Below are 23371 nucleotides of genomic sequence, written 5' to 3'. Positions count from 1 at the left end.
ATGTTCTCTGTCTCTCTCTCTCTCTCTCTCTCTCTCTCTCTCTCTCTCTCCTTAAATAAAAAAAAAAATTTAAGAAAAGAAAGTGGTGATGACAAATGTGGCTATACTTTCAAAAACCACAAAGTAATGACAAACAGGTAAGTGAATGTATGAGGACCAGGGACCTCTGAGATTAAAATAGTCTAATCATCCAAGGTAATATGTGATTCCAAATCAGAAAGAGAGAAGTTACCTCCCAGACTATAGTCAAAAGTTGTATCCTGGGGTGAACCTGCTGTAACCGGGTAACCTTGACTAGCTCTGGTCATCCAAATAAAAAATCCTTGGACATCACCTGTCAACTGGGACCCCCTAATACAACTAACCAATTTCACTCCTAATTTTTTGTAAAAAGATGCATTTATTTATTTGAAAGGCAGAGTTATAGAGCGACAAAGCCAGAGGCAGAGAGAGGTCTTCCTTCTACTGGTTCACTCCCCAGATGGCCACAACAGCCAGAGTTCCACCAATCCAAAGCCAGGAGCCAGGAGCTTCTTCCCAGTCTCCCATGTGGGTACAGGGGCCCAAGGACTTGTGCCATCTTCTACTGCTTTCCCAGGCCACAGCAGAGAGCTGGATCAGAAGTGGAGCAGCCAGGACTTGAACTGCCCCCCCCCTAATTTTTATAATGTGGCTGTCAGCAGATATGTCCTGACTTTTGTGGATATGATAACCATGTAGGAATGTTGCTGTTTCAGCATCATGAACAGGCTATTGTGAATTTTGATAACTTTGATCATTTTGAGTGTGTGCTAAATAAATATATTTGCTTTTGGTGACTTAACCCCCCTTTTTTAATGCTTTGATCTCTAAACCTTTGATAATTTGAGAAAGAGGACTTAATGCAGCACATTTCACTCACTAGTGTTCGGGGGACAGTCTAGTGGACAATGGAAGGATCGGTCACCCGAACATTCTAGGAGTTTGGTCTAAAGAAAATGAAAATGCCTTAAAAGTGGGCTCAGGGAGCCGGCACTGTGGCTGCCTTTCCAATAAATAAATAAATCTTTTTTATAAAGTGGGCTCAGAATTAATGTCCCTCTAACCTTTCTTGCCCCTCTCTCACCAAGAGCAGGGAGAAGTCTCTCTGGAATTCCCCCTATCTGTAATAAGACCAGACTGCTAAAGGGAACCCAGGTGCCTTCCATCACTGCCCTGAAACCCCACTGTCTCAAAAACAAGGACTGAAGAGTGTAACTGCACCTAGGCGGATATCCATCACAAGATAATGTCGGTCTCTTGGGTTCATTTATATCCCAAATAGGGGTCTCCAGACCTTTCCTTCCCCTGCTAATGATTTAGAAGCCTTCAAAATTGCATTCCCTATCCTCCCCCTCCTCTAAGGAACAGATCCATGTAAGTCTTGGAATCATGTTAAGCAGGTGGGGAACTTCCCCTTTTGCATGCTCATCAATGCATATGCCTTTTTCTCTTATTTAATTGTCAACTGAAATAATCAGAGTCTGATTGGGAAATCAAAGCTGAAGTTTATTCAGTTAGTCAAACTGAGGATTTAAACCCCCAACGATCAGTCAGTTGTCTGAACTGGCTGTCCCATAAGCCCGAGTTTGATTATAAATGGGTAGGCAGGCAACTAGTGATGGCGAGAAGTGGACTGCCAACACCCAAGCAGCACGTGTCTTCATGCTGACTGAACATGGCTGAAGGCTTGGCATACCCACTCCCCATCAGCAGCTAAGCCTCACTTCCCATCATGCACCAGATGCCATGACACCTTCCCAGAGACACATTTCACTCACTATGCTGCAGACCCATGCCAAACCCTGCCTCCTTTGAATATTCTATCAGGCTTTGCCCCCAGCACCAGCCTTTACCCTAAAAAGAATGTTTCCAGCCTAGGGCAAGGGGATTCTGCCTCATGAAGTTGCCCACACTCACATGAGTGTGTTCCTATCCCTTTACATTTTGATAAATCCTGCTTTTCTGCTCACCTCTATCTGTGTCTCCCAGTTGCACTTCTATATTTGGAAGACAGAAGCTGGACTAAATCTAGCCAGGGGTCGCTCTGAGCTCAGCTGGGGTTCCCAAGCCCTACAGATGGTTACAAGTGTCTTACTTTTCTTACAGGTGGCGCCTGGTAAGGCTGTTCTTGACAGAAAGTGCTGGTGGTGTAGTGGTGAGACTAGCTTCCTTCTAAGCAGTTGATCCGGGTTTGATCCTTAGCCAACACAGTGGCCAATATTCTGCAGAGGACCAGAGCACGGGGGCCAGGCACTTCATGACTGCATGCCTGTGAGTGTGCGAGGCAGGCACACACGCAGTGTTTTCACGTCACCACCTCCAGGAGCACAGCCATGGGGCACCCAGGAAAGCAGGGCCAGGGCAAAGCACCACTTGGTTGCCCTGGCAGCACCACAGGCCAGGCTTTTGGCCCAGGGGAGTGCCAAGTGCTTGGCATAGAGGCACTGGCTGTAGCAGGCACACAGCTCAGTGCTCCCTGGTAGTCTAGTGGTTAGGATTCAGCTGCCATGGCCAGGTTTGAATCTAGTCAGGGAAGCCCTTCTTCCTCTTCCCCTATCGACCTGCAAGCCACACCTTCCTGTCTTTTGAGGCTGACTTAAATGGCTCACTTGTGCAACCCCCGCCAGTGCCGTTGCCGGTCCTACACCCAACCCAAGCCTTGCACACCTGTCTCTGCCTCCACTATCCCGTTCCTTCCCCCCAACCCCTGCTTGCCACCTCGGACCTTCGGCTTCTCCCTACTTCTGGGCTCCCACTCCCACTCCTTTGTCCACGGTGCTCCAGGCAGCCTTTCTCCATCCATGGCTGAAGGCAGCAGATGTACCCCCAACCCCAATGAGGCCCGGTGCACATAGACACTCCCACAAACACAGTACCATGTATACACAACATAACACAGTTGTAACAGCTGGCCACACGGCAAACATACATGCGCACACACACACACTCGGGTGGCTCTCAGCAGACATAGCACTCTCCTAACCCCACCCAAAGAACACACGCCCCAACACAGCCACAAGCCTTCTCAGGCTCCCTGCCCTAGGCCCCGCTTGTCTGAGCAGCCAGTGGCCTGAGACTGTCACAGCAGAGTCGAAGGCACCATCTCAGGGTTCTGCTCTCAGTGGGGTAGATGAACATTGTCGTGCTTGGATCACTGGTCGCTGCGCTTGGAGAAGATGTGCAGTGTATGAGTGCCAGAGATGGAGTCAGGTGTCCGAACTGGGGGCTGGCAGCCCAAGCAGCCTAAGGCCCAAGCCATAAGCCAAAAAGGGGGACAGAATTTGTCCACCTGCTGGAAGGCAGGAAGAAGAGGCCAGGGTGCTGGAGGCCGTGGGTTCCACGGGCCAGTTGTGCTGTGGGGGTGCAGGTGCATACTTCAGGACATCAGGGCACCTGCGCCTTGGCACTCATTGTGAGAGCAGGGTGTGAAAAGGCGAGCTGGCAGCGTGTTGCGGGGCAGCGGGAAGAGGTGAGGTGGCCAGCAGAGGCGAGATGTCGGAAGTGCAGCGCATGTGACTGGAGTGGTGGCAGGAGAGACAGAGGATAGGAAGGAGGAAGACTGAGCACGGAAGGCATCAGAGGGATGATGCAGGGGGCTCCAAGGAAAGAGTTGCTCTGGGAGGGCGGGGCTCAGGGGCCAGTGGGGCTTGGACGCACATGGCCAGTGGTGGGTGCAAGCCTGGACGGTGAAGAGGCACAGGCAAGCGCCACATAATGCATGTGGCAGAAAAGCAAAAAGGTCAAAGCTGCATGGGCCGGGAATCGAACCCGGGCCTCCCGCGTGGCAGGCGAGAATTCTACCACTGAACCACCCATGCACCATTGATGAGTTCCCTCAAAAGCCACTACAGACCCTGAACCTAAGCACCACGAGCTGCTCCATTGCAATTTAGCTGCTTTCGGTGAAGCAGGGCGCCCACGAGCAGGCAGGAGAGGCTCCATAGGCCTCTAGGGCCCAGGATACATGGCAAGCAGTATACAGAATTGGGGGATGGCTGGCGGGAGTGGGGTGGGGGTGGGGGTGGGGGTTGGGGTTGGATGGCTGGAGGTGGGGTCTTGGAGGAAGGGGGAGTGAGAGAGAGACAAGCAGAGAAAGAGAGAGAAGCACAGAGCTTCAGCTCCTGCTGGGTTGTTGTCCGCATCCCAGGGCACGGGGAAGGAGGGGCGCTGGAGCCCAGAGAGAGCCAGGATGCAGCCAGCCAGACCCGGCCCTCTGCCCAGGTCCCCGTCAGAGCAGGTGACTCGGGGCGGGGCCTGTGTTGGTGGGCTGGGGTGTGAGCCACGGCTGCAACAGGAGCACCGGCTGAAGGTGGGTGGCCGGCCGGCGGGTGGGAGGCGCCGCCACGCTGGGTGGGGCGGGCCTGCCCGTGGAACCCCTCCCCCCCCGCCCGTGGGGAGGCGGTGGGTCACTCCGCGGGTTGGTTGGTCGTGGAGGAGAGTCAACGGGTGCAGCTGGGTGACCGCAGGGTGCCTGGGCCTTCGGCCGGCCACCACCCACTGCCCCGGGTGGTTTTGCCGGCTGGTGGGCTCTGTGCCTCCTGAGGCAGCTGTGCTGAGGCCGAGAGAGGCGGGAGCACGGGGTCGGCAAAGGGCTCCGAGGAGCAGGATCCCGGGCAGCGCGCTGTCCCGAGCAGGCAGGCGGGAAGCGAGGGGTGCGCGGAGAGGGCGAGGAGGTGGGATGCGGCCGAAGTGCGCTGCTCTCATTGGGCTGGCCGCAGACCGTGGTGGGGCTGGGGCACGCTCGGGAGGACTCTGGGCGTGCCGCCCGTCGGTTCAGCGCTCTGGGGCTGGCAGGTGGCGGAGAGAGGTGGAGGAGATCTGGGGCCTTGGTTGGGAGGCGGAGGGTCGCGATGGTGTGGAACGTAGCGGGGAGGTTGGAGAAGAGCGGAGGTGCTTGGAAGAGGCGGAGCCAGATGCCTAAAGGTGGTGTCTTGGGGAGAGGTGGGCGGGGTAGTCGGTGGGCGGGAGTGCGTGTGCGCGCTTGGCACCGATGAGAGGGTAGGAGGCGGTGCTGGCGCGCGTTAGCGGGCTGTCGGCGGCAGAGATGGGTTGCGAGAGGAGTTAGTGCGTTAGAGCGCGCACGTGTTGGAGGGGCCTGGACTTTGACGAGTAGTGGGTAGGTGCGTCTTCGTGACAGGCGTAGTCCAGGCTGGCTGCGACACTGGGCGTGCATACTGGAGCAGGCCAAAGGATGTGCTTGTCAGGAGAAGGATTCGAACCAACGCCTCCAGGGGAGACTGCGACCTGAACGCAGCGCCTCAAACGGCTGGGCCTTCCAGACGGCGGGCCTAGGTGCGTGGCAGGTCACCTGCTGGAACGACACGCCAAGAACTGAGGCCTAAGTCGGACGCTCTGCCTAGTCTGGGCGCTGAGGTGCCAGAGCACATGCCACGGGGTGCGCTGTTCCCCGGGGAGTCTCCGCCAGCGCAACCGCCTTGCTGCCCAGGTGTGGAGGCCGCGCAGGGCACCCGGCAGCACCTGGGGGCGGTTCCTAGCCGCACCTCTCTGGGTCGCTGTGGTCCAGCAGTCCGCTCCCCCAACACCCCACCACTTCCTACTCCTCACAGTCCACCCAATCGTCGCGGTGCTCCTCACCTGCTAAGTTTTCCTTCTTGTTCGCTCCCTCACATTGCTTCCCCTCTCCATCTCCCCGTTTCTCCCATCCCCCCCCCCCCCCCCCCCCCCGCTCCTCCTGTTCCTCCTCTCGCCTGCCTTCATGGGGTACTTCCGATAGTTGGGAACATGCGCCTGGAAGCGGATTATTTTTTGTTCACGGGTCGGGGGTCTGTGTGGGGTTGACAGCGCTGCATTGTGTGGGCTGGATGTGTTGCGTGGGCATTGCACAAAGAGGCTGACGATGGTTGGCAGTTGGGATAGGGGTCGGTGTGTTGCAGTGGAGGGGAGGGGCCGAGCATGGGCAGGCGGAGAGGGCCAAAGACTGAAAGTCACTGTCTCATTACTGTAGTGGTGAGTATCCCCGCGTGTTACGCAGCAGACTGGCATCTACTTCCCTGTTGGGGAAGCAACCCTCCCTTTTTGAATGCTACCCTCATGGCCCCAGTCTTCAACCTAGATGCGAGGCACCATGATACACCTGGCCTGCGAGCGCCCGGCAGGGAAGTTTGGCTCTCCTACCATCTCTATGGTCGTCGGGCCCCAAGTGTATGCAGGCAAGGCCTTGGTGAGATGCCCAGGGCCAGGGTCGGGTGGTGGTAGGATGAGTGTGGGAGCAAGCCTGTGGGTGTGGACTGTCGCCAGGCAGCCGGTTCCCTTGTGCACAAGGCCTTTGTCCTCGGTGAGCATGTCGGGGCCACACTCTTTCAAGAGGGTGAGGCCCAGGTGCAACGAGACACTGACAGGGTCAGCTGAGGCCGGCGTGTGTGCAGACCGAGAGACGGCTGGCGTGTGGATGTGTAAGGGTGCAAGATGATCGGGCAGGCGTGCTGGGCTTGGCAGTCTGGGAGTCAGGCATCCTCCGAGGAGCAGTGGGAATGTGCGGCTGGGCTCACCATCAAGACACAGCTGTGCGGGGCGGCAGGGCGCTCCAGGTAAGCGGGGTGGCACATGGCCAGGCCACCCCTGGCAAGAGGCGTTGGTGGTATAGTGGTGAGCATAGCTGCCTTCCAAGCAGTTGACCCGGGTTCGATTCCCGGCCAACGCAGCGCACCTGTCTTTTGGCAGAGGCGGTGGTCGTGGCGCTTGGCCGCCTGGCCGCCCGGGTGGGGCGGACTTGGCTGAGCGCTGCGTGGCAGGGCGTGCGCGGGACCCAAGAACGGAGGCGCGCCGTGTGTTTTGGAGGTCAGGGCGGATGGCGGGCGGGGGCCCGTGGTCGGCTGGCCCGGGCGGGGCAGCCGGGGGTTGGCCGTGGGAGCAGCGCAGCGGGCCAGGTGCTGCCGCCGCCGCCGCTGGCGCTGCCCCTGCCCATTGGCAGCCAGGCGCCGGCTGCAGCGGGCAGAGGCCCAGGCCAGGCACGCAGCCCGACGCTCCCTGGTGGTCTAGTGGTTAGGATTCGGCGCTCTCACCGCCGCGGCCCGGGTTCGATTCCCGGTCAGGGAAGCCTTTCTTCTTCCTCCGTGGCGCACACACACGCCAGCCCGCCGTTCTGCCTCCCGCAGCACGGCCCAATCACTTTTGCACAAGCGCGCCAACTGCTTGTGCAACGATGCAACACCCACCGCGCCCGTGCCCTGCCCGCTCCAGCCCAAGCCCTACGCCTCTGCCTCCACTTACACCATCACGTGCTTTTCGCCAGGAGCGCTACTTGAGGACCTTCGGCCGCTCCCCACGTCCAGGCTTCTCACTGTTCCCCTGCTCCCGCGCCTCCCCTACCGAGTCCAAAGTGCCCCTGGCAGCATTTCTCTGACACTCCTGGGCCGTCGGAACACCTCCAACCCAAAGTGGGCGCGCGTGCACAAACACACGTCCACGCGCACACCCAGGACACGGCAATCCCGGAACAGCCGCTGCCTGCACACACTCGGGCTCATGTCCTCAGTCACCAGATCACCGCGACCGGCACCAAGCACAGGAGTGCGTGTGCTTCTGCGTGCGTGCGCACGCGCGCGCACACACACACACACACACCCCGCTGGCTCTCAGCAGACCTAGCACTCCTACCCCCACCCAAGGCAAACTCGCCCCAGCACAGCAAGATGCCTTCTCGGGCTCCCTGCCCTCGCCCTTCTCCACCTGCCTGGGAGCGGCCCGGGCTTCCGTCGCAGCAGCAGTGCCTGTGCCAGGCAAGCCAGCACACACTCTCCCCGGCACACACACACACACAGAGGCCACGCCTTCTCTCCCTGCCTGTTGGGCCAGGGGCCAGGTGCCATGTGCCATGGCCTCCGTGGGCGAGAGTCACCAGCCCAGGGTGCAATTGCTTTGGTTTTCCCACCGTGAGCCGATGGATCCAGGCTCCCAGGTGGGCTTGGGGCTTGAACGTGTGGTAGTTGCCCCAGAGGGGCCCTGCACTTGGCACCCCTCCCTGCCGCCACCCCCCAGGATACAGAAGCGAGACCAGCAGGCTGGAGTCCAGGATGCTAGGGCCAGTCATGTCAAGGGGGGCATTGGGGCACCTGTGCGTTGGCAGTAATTGTGAGAGCAGGGTGTGGGGAGGTGAGCCTCTGAGGTGATGTGGTATAGTGGGAAGACATGGGGTGGCTGGCAGAGCAGTGAGGTCGAAGTGCAGACAAGGCTGAGGAAAGAAGGAGGAAGGCATTGGGCGGGAGGATGGCTGAGCAGGGAAGGTATCAGAGGCATTTTGTGCTGGGCTCCAAGGGTGGAGTTATGCAGACAGGGTGGGATGAGGGGGCCAGTCAGGCTTTCCAGGAGCCTGGCCAGCAGTGAACCTGTCCTAGCGGCAAGAAGGCACATCCCAGCACCTCCAGGGGCTGGGGGACCAAAAGACGACAAGGAGCTGCATGAGCCAGAAATTAAACTCGGGTCTCCCATGTGACAGGCAAAAGTTCTGCTACTGAACCACCCATTGTGGTCACTAGTGCGCACAGCCACATGCTCGGGCCCTGAGCACCACGCCTGCCATGGACAGCTGCTCCCTGTCCACTTAGAGTGCTGGTCCCATAGAGCAGGGAACAGACATGCAAGCAGAAGGAGAGACTACTGTCACTTGCAGGGCCCAGGATCGTTGGCAAGGAATAGGTAGAGTTTGCTGGAGGGGTAGTGAAAGAGAAAGAGAAAAAGAAAGAGATGCAGCTCAATTCACAATAGCTAAGATATGGAAGCAACCCAAATGTTCATCATTTGGGCTGGATAAAGAAATTATGGGATATGCACAGCATGGACTACTACACAGCACTAAAAATAAATGAAATTCTGTCATTTGCAACAAAATGGGTGAAACTGGAAAACATCATACATAGTGAAATAAGCCAGTTCCAAAAGGACAAATACTATATGTTCTCCCTGATCTGTGATAACTAATAGAGCACCTAAAAGGTAATCTACAGAAGTGAAATTGACACTTTGAGATGCAGCAGTGACTTTGAACAGTCCATGTCTTTTTTTTTTTTTTTTTTGACAGGCAGAGTTAGACAGTGAGAGAGGGACACAGAGAAAGGTCTTCCTTCCATTGGTTCACCCCCCAAATGGCTGCTACGGCCGGTGCACTGCACCAATCCGAAGCCAGGAGCCAGGTGCTTCCTCCTGGTCTCCCATGTGGGTGCAGAGCCCAAGGACTTGGGCCATCCTCCACTGCCTTCCTGGGCCACAGCTGAGAGCTGGACTGGAAGAGGGGCAACCGGGACAGAATCCGGCTCCTCAACCGGGACAAGAACCTGGAGTGCCAGCACCACAGGTGGAGAATTAGCCCTGGTGAGCCACGGTGCCGGCCGAACAGCCCATGTCTTGACTATTGAGGAACAGTTGTTTTTTTTTTTTTTCATACTATTTGTTTAACTCTTTACTTTGTATAGTATAGAGTCAATCATATATGTATAAAGTTAATTGAAAATAGATTAAAGATAAGAATAGGAATAGAAGAGGGAGGAGGAAGAGGGGTGGAGTGTGGGTGGGAAGAATCACTATGTTCCTAAAGTTGTACTTATGAAATGCATGAAGTTTGTTTTCCTTAAATAAAAGTTTTCAGGGGTGGGGGAAGATAAGCACAGTTTCCCTACATACTGGACCCTGATACGAATGGGCAGCGAGTGGGCAGACAGTTGTGGTGGAGCGTTCATGTTGCAGGAACCTGAGGTTTGCAGAGTGAGCCGGGGAGAGCATTGGCAAGAGAGAGGTAGGTAGCGCAGCATGGCGATGGACGTGTTGCAGGCCGACTCTGAGACTGGGCTTGAGCACTGGAGTGGGATCAGAACCCACACCTCCAGGGGAGGCTATGACCAGAACGTAGCATCTTAGACCGCTCGGCCGGCCATCCACACACCTGGACTCATTCAGCCCCTGGTGTTGTGCCTCGGGGCACCAGTCCTGGGGCAAGCTGTTCTCAAGGCATCCCAGCGAGCGGATCTGGCTGGTCGGAGCTTGGACACCCCTACTGCCCAGGTCTGGATTCTCTGAGGCGCATTTGGCAGCACCTGTGGCAATTCCCCAGCCGCACCTCTCCAGCTGCTGTGGCCTGGCAGCCCACTCCCCCAATCCCCTACCACCTCCTCCTTGACACCGTCCTCCAGGTCACCCTCCTCCTGTTGTCTTCCTGGTCCTCCTCACTTTCCTCCTCTTCTCCTCCATACCTTCTCCTTCTCTTTATCCTCCTTGTTCTCGTCGTTTTCCGACCCCAGCCTCTCTTCCTCAGGTACACTGGTTGGTTGGTTCCATGTCACCGGGTAGAGCTTTGATGTGGCCACAGGTCTGTGTGGGGTTGGGGTTCTTGGCTGCCTGAGGCTGACAGGTGGCTGTGGGTGGTGATGGAGAGGGCTGGCAGTGGTTGGGGTTGAGACAAAGACCAATCTATGGCTTTGGATGGCAGATTTCAGGGGTGGGCAGGCAGATCAGAATCTAGGTCCTCGAGACCCTCTCCTGTTATCCTCATTAGTATAGTGGTGAGTATCCCTGCCTGTCACCAGGGAGACTGGGGTTTGATTCCCCGATGGGGAGGCCAGCAACCCTTTTTTATGGAGACTGCCAGACGTGGTGCACTCTGAGTCTCTGATCCAGATGTTTTCACCCGGGAATGCCAGGATGCCTGCCCCAAGTGTGTATGACATGGCTTCCGCGAGTCCCACAGGGTCTGGCACAGATGGGAGGCGGATGAGTGGGGGACCGAACACTTGGGTATGAACTGCCGCCTGGCCAGGACTCTTGGGGCGAAGGGTTTTGGTGAGCTACATGAGGGAGGACACGTGCCCCGGACGCACTCCATGTTCCAAGTGCACAACTCAGGAGCAGCCACACAGCGAGAGTCCCTGGAGGCAGAGGGAGAGTCGGCGGGAATGTGGGTGTGTGCAGGCATGCGCGGATCGGGCAGTCATGCTGGGTTGGTGAGTGGGGCACCAGGAGGACTTTGGTAGCCGCGGGAAGTGCGGTGGGCATCTCTTTGATGCACTGCTGTGTGGAGCTGCGGCAGTGCGCTCTTGGCAACCCTGGCCGGGCCTGGTGGGCCCACCCATTGCATGGGGTTGGTGGTATAGTGGTGAGCATGGCTGCTTCCCAAGATGGTGACCGGGTATGATTCCCTCAATGGACGCCCTTTTGCAGAAGGCTAGGTCTTGGGGGACGAACTTGGCTCAAGGTTGCCTGCATGGTGCAAGAAAGGTCAAGTGCAGTGTTTTGAGATCACCGTGGGCAGGAGGAGTATAGTCACTGGGGCCCCCAGCAGGAGGCCTGGGTTGTGGCTAGGCACCACTTGCTCAAGTGCTCAGCATACAGGGGGCTCCGAGCCCTTGGCACCTATGCCTAGCTGCAACAGACAGGTGTTTCAGGGACGCTCAGGAGGACTCTGGGCGTGCCGCCCGTCGGTTCAGCGCTCTGGGGCTGGCAGGTGGCGGAGAGAGGTGGAGGAGATCTGGGGACTGGGGCTGGGAGGCGGAGGGCCGTGAAGGTGCGGAAGGTAGCGGCAGAGGGTGGCGGGAGAGCAGCGGAGGAGCCAGGAAGACTCGGAGGCAGGTGGGTCCCGAGGAGTGGTGTCGTGGGGAGAGGGGGGCGGGAGTGCCTGCGCGCTCGGGGCTGCGGGCAGAGGGCGGAAGGCACGGCTGGCCAGTTGGAGCGGGGTCCCTGTGGGAGTGCCACGTGTGGGCCGGCAAGGCGGGGTCTCGCTCGCGACGGCTGGAGAGCCGGAGCGGCCAGCGGCGTGTTGCACGACGGCTGCGAGGCTGGACTGGGCGTGCCAAAAAGGCATGCTTGTCAGGAGTGGGATTCGAACCCACGCCTCCAGGGGAGACTGCGACCTGAACGCAGCGCCTTAGACCGCTCGGCCATCCTGACGGCGGGCCGGGTCGCGGGGCCGTTCCCTTGGCTGGGAGAGCGCGCCCAGGACTGCGGCCTTGGTCGGTCGCGCCGCCTGGGCCGTGGGCTGCGGTGCCAGGGCGCACGCCGCGGGGCGCGCGGGGCCCGGGGCAGCTCCGCTGGCCGGGGCTTGCAGGGCGCCGCTGCCCGCTTCTGGAGGCCGCACGGGGCATCCGGCAGCGCCCCGGGACGCATCGCAGACGCACCTCTCCCGAGCGCTGTGGGCCGGGCTGGGCCGCCCGCTCCTCCCAGCCCCGCCCCCGCCCCCCTCCCCCGTTCAGCCCCGCCCACCGGGTCGTCCCGGTCCTCCTCCTCCTCCTCCTCCTCCTCCTCCTCCTCTCCCTCTGGGCTTTCCTGGTGGTTCTCTTCCTCCTCTTCCTCCCCGTGCCCCTCCGCTGGCTCTTCTTCCCCCTCCTCTTGCTGCTGCTGCTGCAGCTCTTCCTCATCTTCCTCCTCCTCCTCCCTGGCTTCACCTGGCTCCTCCGGTTGGTTGGTTCTATGCTCCTGGAAGCTACCATGTTGTGGTCCCGGGTCGGGGGGTCCACGTGCGGGTGAAGGCAGTAGGTTGTGGGGACCGGGGACGACGGGTGGCGGTTGTCCCTGGAGCCGGTGTGTGGGCGGTGGAGGGCAGGGGTCGGGTGCGGGAGGGCGCAGAGGGGTCGAGGGGACCTGAGGGTAGCTGCCGCCGTCCTCGTTAGTATAGTGGTGAGTATCCCCGCCTGTCACGCGGGAGACCGGGGTTCGATTCCCCGACGGGGAGGCAAGCCGCCCTTTTTAGCCAGGCGGCGCACGCCGGGCCCCGCACTCCGGCCCCCGCGCGCGGAGCACCAGGGGCCGTGTGGCCTGCGGGCCCCGGACACGCACCCGTGTTGGGCGCCCAGGGGTCGCTGCTGCGAGCCGCGCGCGAGGAGTTTTCGGGAGCTTCCGCTCGCCCACCGCCGACAGGGCTTGGTGCGCTGGCTGAGCGGGCGCGGACGAGCCGGGGAGCGAGCCTGCGGGTGCGGTCCGTCGCCTGGCCGGACCCCTGGCGCACGAGGGCTTGGACGAGCCAGCTGAGGGCCGACGCGGACACGGATGCGCGCGCCGCCGGGGCCACGCTGGATCCGGAGGCAGGGGCCCGGGAGTAAGGAGACGTGGAGCCGCTGGGCGGAGGCGGGCGCGGGCGCGGGCGCGTGCGCAGACGGGGAAGCGGCTGGCGTGCGTGTGGATGCGCGAGGGCGCGCGCGTGGATCGGGCAGGCGTGCTGGGCTTGGCAGGCGGGGCGCCGGGCGGCAAGGCACAGGGGGCCTCAGCTACTTGTGCAAAAGGATACAGAGAGAAAAAAGAAATTTCCCTGACCGGGAATTGAACCCGGGCCGCGGCGGTGAGAGCGCCGAATCCTAACCACTAGACCACCAGGGAGCGTTGGGCTGCGTGCCTGGCCTGGGCCTCTGCCCGCTGCAGCCGGCGCCTGGCTGCCAATGGGCAGGGCCAGCGCCAGCGCCTGGCCCGCCGCGCTGCTCCCACGGCCAACCCCCGGCTGCCCCGCCCGGGTCAGCGGACCACGGGCCCCCGCCCGCCATTGCACCCTGACCTCCAAAACACACGGCGCGCCTCCGTCTCCTGGCTCCCGCGCATGCCCTGCCACGCAGCGGTCAGCCAAGTTCGCCCCACCTGAGCGGCCGGGCGGCCGCGCGCCACGACCCCTGCCTCCGCCAAAAGGTGGGCGCGCTGCGTTGGCCGGGAATCGAACCCGGGTCAACTGCTTGGAAGGCAGCTATGCTCACCACTATACCACCAACGCCTCTCGCCACGGGCGGCCTGGCCACGCGCCGCCCGGCTTGCCCAGAGCGCGCCGCCGCCCGCCGCCTCAGTGCCCCGACGGGGCGCCTCGCCCGCACTTGCCCGCTGCCACCCCAAGCCCCGCGCCCGTGTGTTTTGGAGGTCAGATAGCTGAGGCCCCCTGTGCCTTGCCGCCTTCAGGGCTTGGGCTTCTCCACTGTTCAGTGCTCCCGACTCTCACCCACCTCCCGCTGCTCTACCTCCATCCCATCCACATTGCTCAGAGCTTCCTTTCTCCTACTGCCTGACCCCACTGTAGGTGTCTCTCTCTCTCTCTCTCTCTCTCTCTCTCTCTCTCTCTCTCTCTCTCTCCCTCTCTCTCTTTCTCACACACACACACACACAGTAGCACACATATGCAGGACACCACCAGAACACAAACCCGTAACTTCCCAGTGGACATTCGCCCAACACACAGACCAGGATGCACACACGTACCCGGGGGCACACGTCTTCACATGCAGGATCAACACCACCACCACTACCGCCACCAAACACACACCTGTGACTGTCGGCAGACTACCCACCGTCCACACCCAACATGCACACACCAGAGTGCACACACCCCCAGAACACCAACACCTGTTCTCTCACTCCTTTCCCTCTCCACTACTGTTGCCAGTGAATGGGCCAGCAGTGGTGCTGTGCCAGGACAAGCCTCGAGACACCCCAAAAGGCTATTTCTCTGCCTCGTGGCAGGGTCCACACCTACCAGTTTGGCCACCTGCAGGGGCCTGAGGTCCATGAAGTCACCATTCAAACTGGCAGGCACTCTGGTTTTTCCACCATGACCCAGGTTCAGGGAGCTCGCATTGGAGACTGGGCTGCACCCGTGTTTGTGTTTTGGCCAGCTTGGAGGTGGCACACGTGGCAGTGGAGACCTGCCCTGGAGGGGCCCTGCTCCTGGCACTGGGGAGGGGGGCCATGAGGCTTGAGAGAGTAGGGGAGCTGGACCACTGGGCAGCACAGGCAGAGCCCAGGAAATAAAAGAGCCTTATCTGGGAGGGGATGGGGTGGGCTTGGGGAGACACCCAACAGCCAAGATGACAGCAGCATGTGTGGGCAGATGTCGCAGTGAGAGGAGCTGGATACAGTCGGATTTCACCAGGAAACACACGTGTATGGACTTCCTCTTTCCTATCTTAGCATATACATCTGTGGAGTGGCTGTGGGTCCCTCCATCCATCCCTGTCACTGTCCTACTCTATGACTGCTCCCTGGAGGTGAAGTGCAGAGTGCAGTCTCCTTGCCCCAGCAAAGCTGAGACCACTTAGGGCCAGCCCAGCAAGCCAGGCGATCTGATGCAATGCCGAGGTCAGGCAGCCAGTGGTGAAGCCGAGAGATTTGAAGCGCAGCACCTGTGATTGTAGAGGTGGCAGAGAAAAGGGACGAGGAAGGTGTAGCAATGAGGAAGGTGTAGCACAGAAGGCCTCACTGGAGGGGTGCTGGTTTCCAGTTGCAAGGGTAAGGTGAGCATCAGGGCCCAATGGTGCGTGTGCCTTGGTCGTTAGGTGGCAGAACGGCGAGCCTCTAGGGGCTGGAGCTGAGGGACCGAAAGCCAGTGATGAGCTGCATGGACCAGGAATCGAACATGGGCCTCGCTGGACACGCTGCTTGTCGTGATAGTCCCTGGCGCATGGGCATGCGGTGTGTTGCACAGGCGGTCCCGAGGGAGAAAGAAGTCCACGAGTGGGTGACAGGCACCTCCCGCTGCTGACCGGCCCCTTGTGGACCTCTGCGCCTCCTAAAGCAAAGGGCTCCAAGCAGAAGAAACCCCGGCACCGCGGTGTAGCTGGCTGGACACCGCAACATCCCAAGTGTGCAGGCGGGATGCGAACTCTGGGGGCTGGGGTTGGGAGATGGAGGGTCGTGGTGGCATTGAACGTAGGGGGACAGGGAGGTCAGGGGAGGCCAGGAGCCGAGGAGTCAAGTCCAGAAAAGTGGTGGCATGGGGTAAGGTCAGGGAAAAGATGCAGGTGGGTGCATGGCAGCGCTGAGAGGGGGAGAGGCGCTGCTGGCGCGTGGTAGTGGGGTCTCTGGTGCTAGGCCCGCAGGTGGACAGCAAAGGTGGGGTTGGGAGCGGAGCTGGTGCGTTGGAGTGGGCCAAAAGGCAGACTTGTCAGGAGTGGGATTCGAACCCACGCCTCCATGGGAGACTGCGACCTGAACGCAGCGCCTTAGACCGCTCGGCCATCCTGACAGTAGATATAAGTGGCTGGTCACTCGCCTGACTAGGACTATGAGCGAAAGCCAGTGGGCTTTGTGGGAACGGGTGCCTGGCTGGCTAGCCGCGGCCACGAACACAAACCTCGGGACACGCCGTTCTCGGGGAATCCCAGCGAACGGATCTGGCTGGCAAGGGTTTGGAGGCCCCCAGATCGCAAATCTGGTTGCCGCCGGAGATGTTTGGCAGGCCCTGTGGTCGGACCCCAGCTGCGCCTCTTCGTATTGTTGTTGCCGGGCGGCCCCCTACCCCCTCCTCATTTTACCCGCCTCGTGGTCCTCGCTCAGATCCTCTGGCTCCTCGTCCTCTTCCTGATTCACCCCTGGTTCTCCCCCTCCCGCTTCACTCCCACCTCCTGCTCCCCACCTCCTGCCACTTCTCCTCCCCCTGCCTCCCGTCTCCCTTCCTCCTCCCTCTCCTCCTCCCCGGGGTGCTTGGGGTGGTTGGTGTCACACCACGGGGATGCGGTCGTGGGTCGGGGTCGGGGTCCGGGTGGGACTGATGGTAGTCCGCTCCGTGGGGCGAATGAGTGTCAGTGGAACCGGCTGGCTGTGGTTGGAAATTCCAACAGGGAGTGGTCAGGTTGCGGGAGAGGACACAGCCAGACCTCAGCGGGTAACAGGGGTCAAGGCAATGGCAGCAAGCCTATCGCTATCCTCGTTAGTATAGTGGTGAGTATCCCCGCCTGTCACGCGGGAGACCGGGGTTCGATTCCCCGACGGGGAGGCAGTATCCTCTTTTATTTCGTTTCTTTTTTTTCCTTCTCCTTTGCCATGACACAGACTCAACGCCAGGGGACATCGGACCTGCCAGGCTTCAACCGATCTTCCCAGTTCCTGGGGGCTTGGTCTTCCCCAACGGTGCCCGCCGGTGGCCCGCCGCTAGAGGGATGTGGGTATAACATCTATGAGACAGGAGGGAGTCGGATGAATAGGGGACTCTGTGGGTACGAACTGTCGCCTGGTCGGACCCCTTGTGAAGGGCTTCGGCTAGCCAAGTGAGGGTGGACGCCTGCCTCGTGTATGCCGCGTCCATAGCACACTGCCCAAGAGCAGCAGAGCAGCCCCGGGGGGAGGACGTGGGCTGATGAAGAATCGGTTGGCCGTGCGGGCGTGCGGGCGGGCGCGAGGGCGTGGTTGCGTCCTGGCGTGAGCCAATGGGGCGCTGTAAGGCGTTTCGTGGTGCTGTGGAAGCCCGGCACTGCGGGTGGGCGCCTGGTCCGGGCAAGGCTCTACGAAGCCGCAGTAGCGTTGCGCTTCTGGAAACTCAGGTCACTCGGGGAAGCCAGCTGCAGTGGCAGGCGTTGGTGGTATAGTGGTGAGCATAGCTGCCTTCCAAGCAGTTGACCCGGGTTCGATTCCCGGCCAACGCAGCAGGTTTCATTTTGCAGAGCCAGGGCCTGGAGGAAGCGCGAGTTAGTTTTCCATAGGAGCAGCAGCAGGAGCCAGGCCCCATTCTTCAAAGAACTGCAGAGGTTTTGGCACTCAGCCCTGGTTGTAGCAGGCTTGTAGCTAGATTCAGGCACATGCCAAAGTGTAGTTCAGCTTTCCCTGGTGGTCTAGTGGTTAGGATTCGGCGCTCTCACCGCCGCGGCCCGGGTTCGATTCCCGGTCAGGGAAGACTCTTTTCTTCCTGCGTGCCTGCCACACTTTGCCCCATTTCCCACAGCAGACTCACTTCCCTTTGGCGCAGCCCAAACCCTGCCGATCTGCCCCTGCTGTCCTCTTTGCCTGGCTCACCACCTTCGGTCCTTTATCTCTTCTCACTTCCAGTGCCTCTCCTCCTGGCCAGCTCCTATTCATCCTCAGCCTCTTCCGTACTGCTAGGAGCATCTTTTCTCTTCCGGTGGCTGGCAGCAAACACATCCACAAAGGCTTTGCGCGTGCCCACACACATACTAGCATGCACACGTAGGACACCACTACTACACACATCTGTGACAGCCTGCTGACACATGCCCAATACACACAGACCAGTGCACAGGCACACACACACACACACTCAGGCACATGTCCTCATACACTAGTTCACCACCACCACCACCACCACCTAAAGGCACACACACCCAGGGTTTTCAAAAGAAGTGCCGCCACCACCTCCTCCCTATCGTAAACACTCCTGCCCATCCACACCCCAGGACACCAACACGTGTCCTCACGCTCCCTTCCCTAGCACACGCTCCTCTGGCCAGCAAATGGGCTGGGATTCTGTTGCAGCAGCAATGAGTGCAAACCCCAAGCCACAGATAGGCCACACTTCTCTCCCTCATTTAGAAGCCTGCATTTATCTGTCAGTCCACCTGACGGGGCATTGTGGATTGTACTTTGCAGCTCTAGTTAGCAAGTGGCCTTTTCCAGCTTAAGCCCGTCTCTGAGAGCTCCTGTCTGGGATTCAACTGTATCTGTGTCCTTGACTTTGGCCAGCTACAGTGGGGGGCGGGGGGGGGGGCAGAAGGGAGCGGGAGTGTATGAGAGCCAAGAGCAGCCTGGGATGGGCTCAGCTTGTGGCACTGGGGAGGCAGAGATATGGCCTTGAAGCTTGAGAGGTCCAGTGAGCTGGACCACCTAGACGCATCTCCGGAGAAGGGAGAAACACCAAACAGCCAATGACCAACGACCACAGCAAGTGTGGGAAACAGCACAAGGAGCAGAGCCGATTCACAGGTAGATGACGGTGGATTCGAATTCCACTCCTGTTGCTCTTGAAAAGGCAACCAACCCAAGAGGTTACTGTTCGTGGCCAGCGCCTCCATCCAATCTGTAGCTTTTTCCATTTCCCACCTAAACACGTACCTCTCTAGGCCACTATTGGTCCCTCGATCCATCCCAGTCAGTGTCCTACTCTGACTGCTCCACCAAAGTGAAGCGCAGAGCTCAGTCTACTCCCCTTGCCAAGGTTCCTCATGCACACAGCAACAGGGCTGGAGGACACTCAGGTGCTCAGTAACACCCTAGTGGGGATGCAGGGGGCTGGCAGGTGCACTGACCACCGTGATTCCGCTAAGTGTGTGATGCAAACATACCGATGCCGGAGGAAAACCTCTGTTTTGGGGGAGACATCCTGTGCCACCTGGGGCCCAGGGCAGGAGCCCCCAAAAAGGGGGCAACGGGGGCCACCTGCTGGAAGGTGGGAGGAGGAGTCGAGGAAATAAAAATGCAGAGCCGAGCTTGGCGAGGGGCATTGGTTGTAGCCAAAACAGCACGCTGCATGGGCCGGGAATCGAACCCGGGCCTCCCGCGTGGCAGGCGAGAATTCTACCACTGAACCACCCATGCACTGGAAATGGGTACTACCAGGCTCGTTAAAGGGCCAGACTGCTGACTACTGCCTGCCGTAGACAGCTGTACACAGGGCTCTCCGGCTGGCGCTTTGGTGGGGGTAAGCTGGATGGGAACTGGCCTCTGTCCGAACTCCCCAAAACCGCAAGCTACCTGCGTCGACGCTTGTGGGACCCATCCGCCCCACACAACAGACCGGCTGGCGCTGCCGCGTGATGGGGTTGGGTAGCCACGGAGGCTGATGTTGGGATGGGGAGGGTCGTCGCTGTGTCGGGCGTGGGGGGAAGAAGGAGTCAGGAGGAGAAAAGGAAGAAGAGCAAAACGATGTTCCAGAAAAGTCGTGGCGTGCACGTCGCGGAGGGACCTGGCGTGTGCGGGGCGGGCAGGTGGCGGAGGGCAGAGACTGGCGCGCTTCGGGCCTGGCTGGAGCCGGCCAACAAGTGAACTTGTCAGGAGGAGGGGAGACTGCGACCTGAACACAACGGCTTAGACCACTCAGCCATCCTGACAACCGGCGACAGCGTGGTGTCATTTGCCTGGCTGGGGATCCGAGCTGAGGCCGGTGTCCCCGGGCCCACAGGAAGCCAGGCGGGCGGCAAGTGGGCTGTGGTCCCGACGCAGAAACCACGGTTGCGCTGGTCTTATGCAATCCCGGTGAACAGAAACAGGTAGCTGGGACTTGGACACCCCTACAGCCCGGGTTTGGATGCCGCGTGGCGCCCCCGGGCAGCAGCTGAGTATCCCACGCGGGAAACCGTGGGTGGGTTCCCCAACGGGAAGACGGCAGCTGTTTTTAGCTGCTGCCTCGAGATCGCCGCCCCAGACGCAGGACACCAACGGCGTCCGACAGGCGGCCGGCCCACGAGTGGTGGTGGGCGTGGCCTCCGTACGACCCACAGGTCCCGAGACGGGTAGAACTGAGGGACCCTGTGGATGCGGCTGCGCCTGGTCGGGCCCCTTATGGAGAGGGGCTTCGGCGAGTCAGGTGAAGGAGGGCGCATGCCTCGGGGCCACTCGATGTCCGGAGCGCACCGCCCAGGAGTAGCAAGACAGCCAGAGGGTCTCCGAGGTTGGGCGCGCGGGCACAGCGACAATCGGTCGGGCTTGGAGGCGCGCCTCAGTGCGCACGGGTGTGCGCAGAACCCACAGCCGTGCTGGAGTTGGCAAGTGGGGCGCCGTGCGGCCGATGGTGGCGCTGGGGCAGAGCGGAGCTGTGGGGGGACGCGTAGTTGGGGCAGGGCTGTGAGAGGATGGGCGTGTGGTGGCGAGCGTAGCTGCCTTCCAAGCCGTTGACCCGCGGCCGATTCCGGCCTATAACCCCCGCAGACCTTTTTCAGAGAGGGCGAGCCCTGTAGCAAACTTGGCTTTGTGGGCTGCGGGCCTGTGTGTGTGTGCCTAGAAGGGAGGCCCTCAGTGGGAGCAGATCTGCTAGGGCACGCGGGAAGCCAGGGCCGCAGCAAGGAGCAAGAACTTGGTTAGCCATGGTGGTAGAAACAGGATCGAGGATTCCGTAGCAAACGGGCTCTGAGGTTCTGGCACCCACGCGCTGGCTGCAGCAGGCACAAGCCAGGGCGCAGCCCGACGCCCCCTGGTGGTCTAATGGTTAGGATTCTGCACCTCTGGCACCAGGGTTCTGTTCCCGATGTGGTCTGGGAAGTCGTCTTCCTCTGGGCCTATCCACCAGCCCGCCGGTGCCTGCCACACCCTCCTGCCTTTGCACAACACCATGGCTGACTAGTTTCTCCCACGCCCAACGACTCCCACGCTGGCCCCTAGGCCCAGCCCAAGTCCTGCCCCTCTGCCTCTGCCTCCACCTATCTCATCCATCCCACCTTCAAGTCCTCGACTTCTCCCTCTTCTGTGCTGTTTCTGCCTCATGGGCCCTGCTGGGCAGCCTTTCTCCTCCTCAGGGGCATTCCATGCAGGTAAACACACAGAAACACACCATTAGGAAAGCAGCGTCAGCCAGCTTCCCTAGCTGTCCCTAGCCAGGCCCAGAAGGTCATTTTATTATTATTATTATTATTATTATTTCATCACAGCTATGCAATAAGCCCTCATCCATTGTGTAACCGCTTGTCTACCTGGTACTATTGTCTGTAAATTTATATAAGATGCCGTGCGCATAGCTGAGCCAGGATCCCTTTTGTTTGCTTGCCCGAAGCTGGGAAAATAAAGAGGTATGAATCTGCGATCGGTGCCTCAGTTGTTCTTTGGCCTGTCTGAATCTGGCCCTCATCTTCCTGGAGCTGAGCTTCTGTGTTACACTTGGTGTGGTCTGCAGGATTTGTCTTAGGCCAAGATGGAGCCCTCACCCCCCCCACCCCCACCCCACCCCCATCCCATCCTCACCCCCACCCCAAGGCAGGAACTGGGGGTGCCCAGCCCCGAGTATCTGGCTATAGCCTTGTGTGCCTGGGCCCCCCTTCCCCTCTCAGGAGTGGACTGAAGTGGATGGCTTGCTCATTCATATAGAAAAAAAACAGTGCACGTGCTGGGAGAGATGTTAGAGAAGGAGGGCACCAGGGGAAGAGGCAGGTGGGTCTTTCTCACTGCCTTGCAATGGAAACCACTACTAAGTTATTTGCAGAGGCCAGAGAACAGGACTTACAGTGCACCCTGGAAGAAGAGAGAGAGAATCAGAAGGCAAAGAAAGATACCATTCACAGCCTGGAAACCGAAGTCACCGCCCTCTGAGTTACACTCATGGCCTGAGATAGCCCCGTAGTTGTTAATCTTCTGATACTGTTCACGGCCAGTCCAGCAGCCACCCAAAAGCTTGGGACTCAGCAACAGAGGGGTCTCAGGGGTAGCCACAGGCCTCATGCAGGCAGTGAGGCACTCAGTGTTCTGCCCGTGCACTCAGGCAGACGAGTAGATCTGGGGTCTAAATATTGGCAGAAGGCCTCTGATTCCATGGCAGCTTGGCCGCTCCCACTATGGGATGTAGGGGTTGACAGGATCTTGCTCTCAGGACTACAAATGGAAAGTTTGGCATCCGTGACTACACCTACGGCAGGGATTTGAGGCCACCAGTCCTTAAATAGGAAATCAGTGCCTTCTAAGCTGCGTGATGGCAGGAGCCTGTACGGTCTGGCCTAATGCTGGAGACCTGTCCAGGGCCATCAGCAGGTGGCAGAAATATGCTGAACCATCGACATCTGGGCTTAGACTATAGAAATAAACAATGTACCTGGGCAGGACTAAAGACACCAGGCTGACCTGGCAAGCAGAAATCCCTGGTTCAAATCAGCAGCACGCTGTTTTCCCCACACTCACCCATGCCACCCCACCCTGGTTCGTTTTCCAAGCTCCTCAAGCTGGTGGTGAACTTGGTTCTTCTCTGGATCTGAGTCTCAGCTTTGGAGAAAGCAGCATCATTTTCTGCTGTTGCTGAGGAACTGGGAAGAAAGCAGGCACGGACTTCAAGATCGTGCAGTGAGGGTGGTATGAAGTTCTGGGGTTAGAATTACCCAGCTCACACCTAAATTTGCAATCGCAGGGTGAGGAAATCCAGGCAGCAAGAATGTTGGTGTCACTAAAGACCTGTAAGTACAATCTGCAAGATATAGTACAATAGGACAGGTCTCTGTGGCGCAATCGGTTAGCGCATTCGGCTGTTAACCGAAAGGTTGGTGGTTCGAGCCCACCCAGGGACGGCTGGAACCCCTGGTTCACATCCTCAGCTGAGGATGTTCTGTTGTGTTGCTTTTGTCAAATTTTCTTCTCAAATGCAAGTTCCACTTCTAACCAAAGCCTGCAGATTGGTTATCTGTTAGAACATGTTCTCCAGCCCCCACTACTCTCTATACGTTTTGCAGCTATCAGGGGCTGGTATAGAGGCGCGTCCACTTTTCTCCTCTAAAGCAAGCCTCTGCGTCTCCCTGAGAAGCTCACGGCTGGAAAGTCTTAGCGGGTGGCACTGGAACTGCAGGAAACAGCTGTGTGTGTTTTTCCCCCTCAATCAATTCTCATAACAGATACCAAACAGCTGCAGCAACCCAGCAACCTCTGCCCGATTTTAAAGGGTGTAAGGACAGTAAAACTCCACCTCTATCTTCTTAGGTTCTTGCATGGGCTGGAGAATTAAATTAATGTAAAATAAGTTAATAGG

General features: G+C 59.3%; 13 non-coding genes across 13 annotated transcripts; 7 read left to right on the top strand and 6 right to left on the bottom strand.

The window, feature by feature from the left end:
- Positions 1-3768: 3768 nt before the first annotated feature.
- TRNAG-GCC (transfer RNA glycine (anticodon GCC)) lies at positions 3769-3839 on the bottom strand. The gene has a single exon. It is a non-coding gene; the product is annotated as a tRNA-Gly (tRNA).
- Positions 3840-6610: 2771 nt separating this feature from the next.
- On the top strand, positions 6611-6682 carry TRNAG-UCC (transfer RNA glycine (anticodon UCC)). The gene has a single exon. It is a non-coding gene; the product is annotated as a tRNA-Gly (tRNA).
- A 323-nt stretch (positions 6683-7005) lies between these two features.
- Positions 7006-7077, top strand: TRNAE-CUC (transfer RNA glutamic acid (anticodon CUC)). Its single transcript has one exon. It is a non-coding gene; the product is annotated as a tRNA-Glu (tRNA).
- Positions 7078-11830: 4753 nt separating this feature from the next.
- On the bottom strand, positions 11831-11913 carry TRNAL-CAG (transfer RNA leucine (anticodon CAG)). Its single transcript has one exon. It is a non-coding gene; the product is annotated as a tRNA-Leu (tRNA).
- A 709-nt stretch (positions 11914-12622) lies between these two features.
- TRNAD-GUC (transfer RNA aspartic acid (anticodon GUC)) lies at positions 12623-12694 on the top strand. Its single transcript has one exon. It is a non-coding gene; the product is annotated as a tRNA-Asp (tRNA).
- A 569-nt stretch (positions 12695-13263) lies between these two features.
- Positions 13264-13335, bottom strand: TRNAE-CUC (transfer RNA glutamic acid (anticodon CUC)). The gene has a single exon. It is a non-coding gene; the product is annotated as a tRNA-Glu (tRNA).
- A 310-nt stretch (positions 13336-13645) lies between these two features.
- On the bottom strand, positions 13646-13717 carry TRNAG-UCC (transfer RNA glycine (anticodon UCC)). Its single transcript has one exon. It is a non-coding gene; the product is annotated as a tRNA-Gly (tRNA).
- A 2155-nt stretch (positions 13718-15872) lies between these two features.
- On the bottom strand, positions 15873-15955 carry TRNAL-CAG (transfer RNA leucine (anticodon CAG)). The gene has a single exon. It is a non-coding gene; the product is annotated as a tRNA-Leu (tRNA).
- A 678-nt stretch (positions 15956-16633) lies between these two features.
- Positions 16634-16705, top strand: TRNAD-GUC (transfer RNA aspartic acid (anticodon GUC)). The gene has a single exon. It is a non-coding gene; the product is annotated as a tRNA-Asp (tRNA).
- A 574-nt stretch (positions 16706-17279) lies between these two features.
- Positions 17280-17351, top strand: TRNAG-UCC (transfer RNA glycine (anticodon UCC)). The gene has a single exon. It is a non-coding gene; the product is annotated as a tRNA-Gly (tRNA).
- A 175-nt stretch (positions 17352-17526) lies between these two features.
- TRNAE-CUC (transfer RNA glutamic acid (anticodon CUC)) lies at positions 17527-17598 on the top strand. Its single transcript has one exon. It is a non-coding gene; the product is annotated as a tRNA-Glu (tRNA).
- Positions 17599-19183: 1585 nt separating this feature from the next.
- Positions 19184-19254, bottom strand: TRNAG-GCC (transfer RNA glycine (anticodon GCC)). Its single transcript has one exon. It is a non-coding gene; the product is annotated as a tRNA-Gly (tRNA).
- A 3588-nt stretch (positions 19255-22842) lies between these two features.
- On the top strand, positions 22843-22916 carry TRNAN-GUU (transfer RNA asparagine (anticodon GUU)). The gene has a single exon. It is a non-coding gene; the product is annotated as a tRNA-Asn (tRNA).
- Positions 22917-23371: the final 455 nt, after the last annotated feature.

The sequence above is a fragment of the Lepus europaeus genome, chromosome 5, assembly GCF_033115175.1.
Source record: "Lepus europaeus isolate LE1 chromosome 5, mLepTim1.pri, whole genome shotgun sequence".
Taxonomy (NCBI): domain Eukaryota; kingdom Metazoa; phylum Chordata; class Mammalia; order Lagomorpha; family Leporidae; genus Lepus; species Lepus europaeus.
Note: the sequence above shows the minus strand (reverse complement) of the source record. Positions and strands in the feature narration are given on the sequence as shown.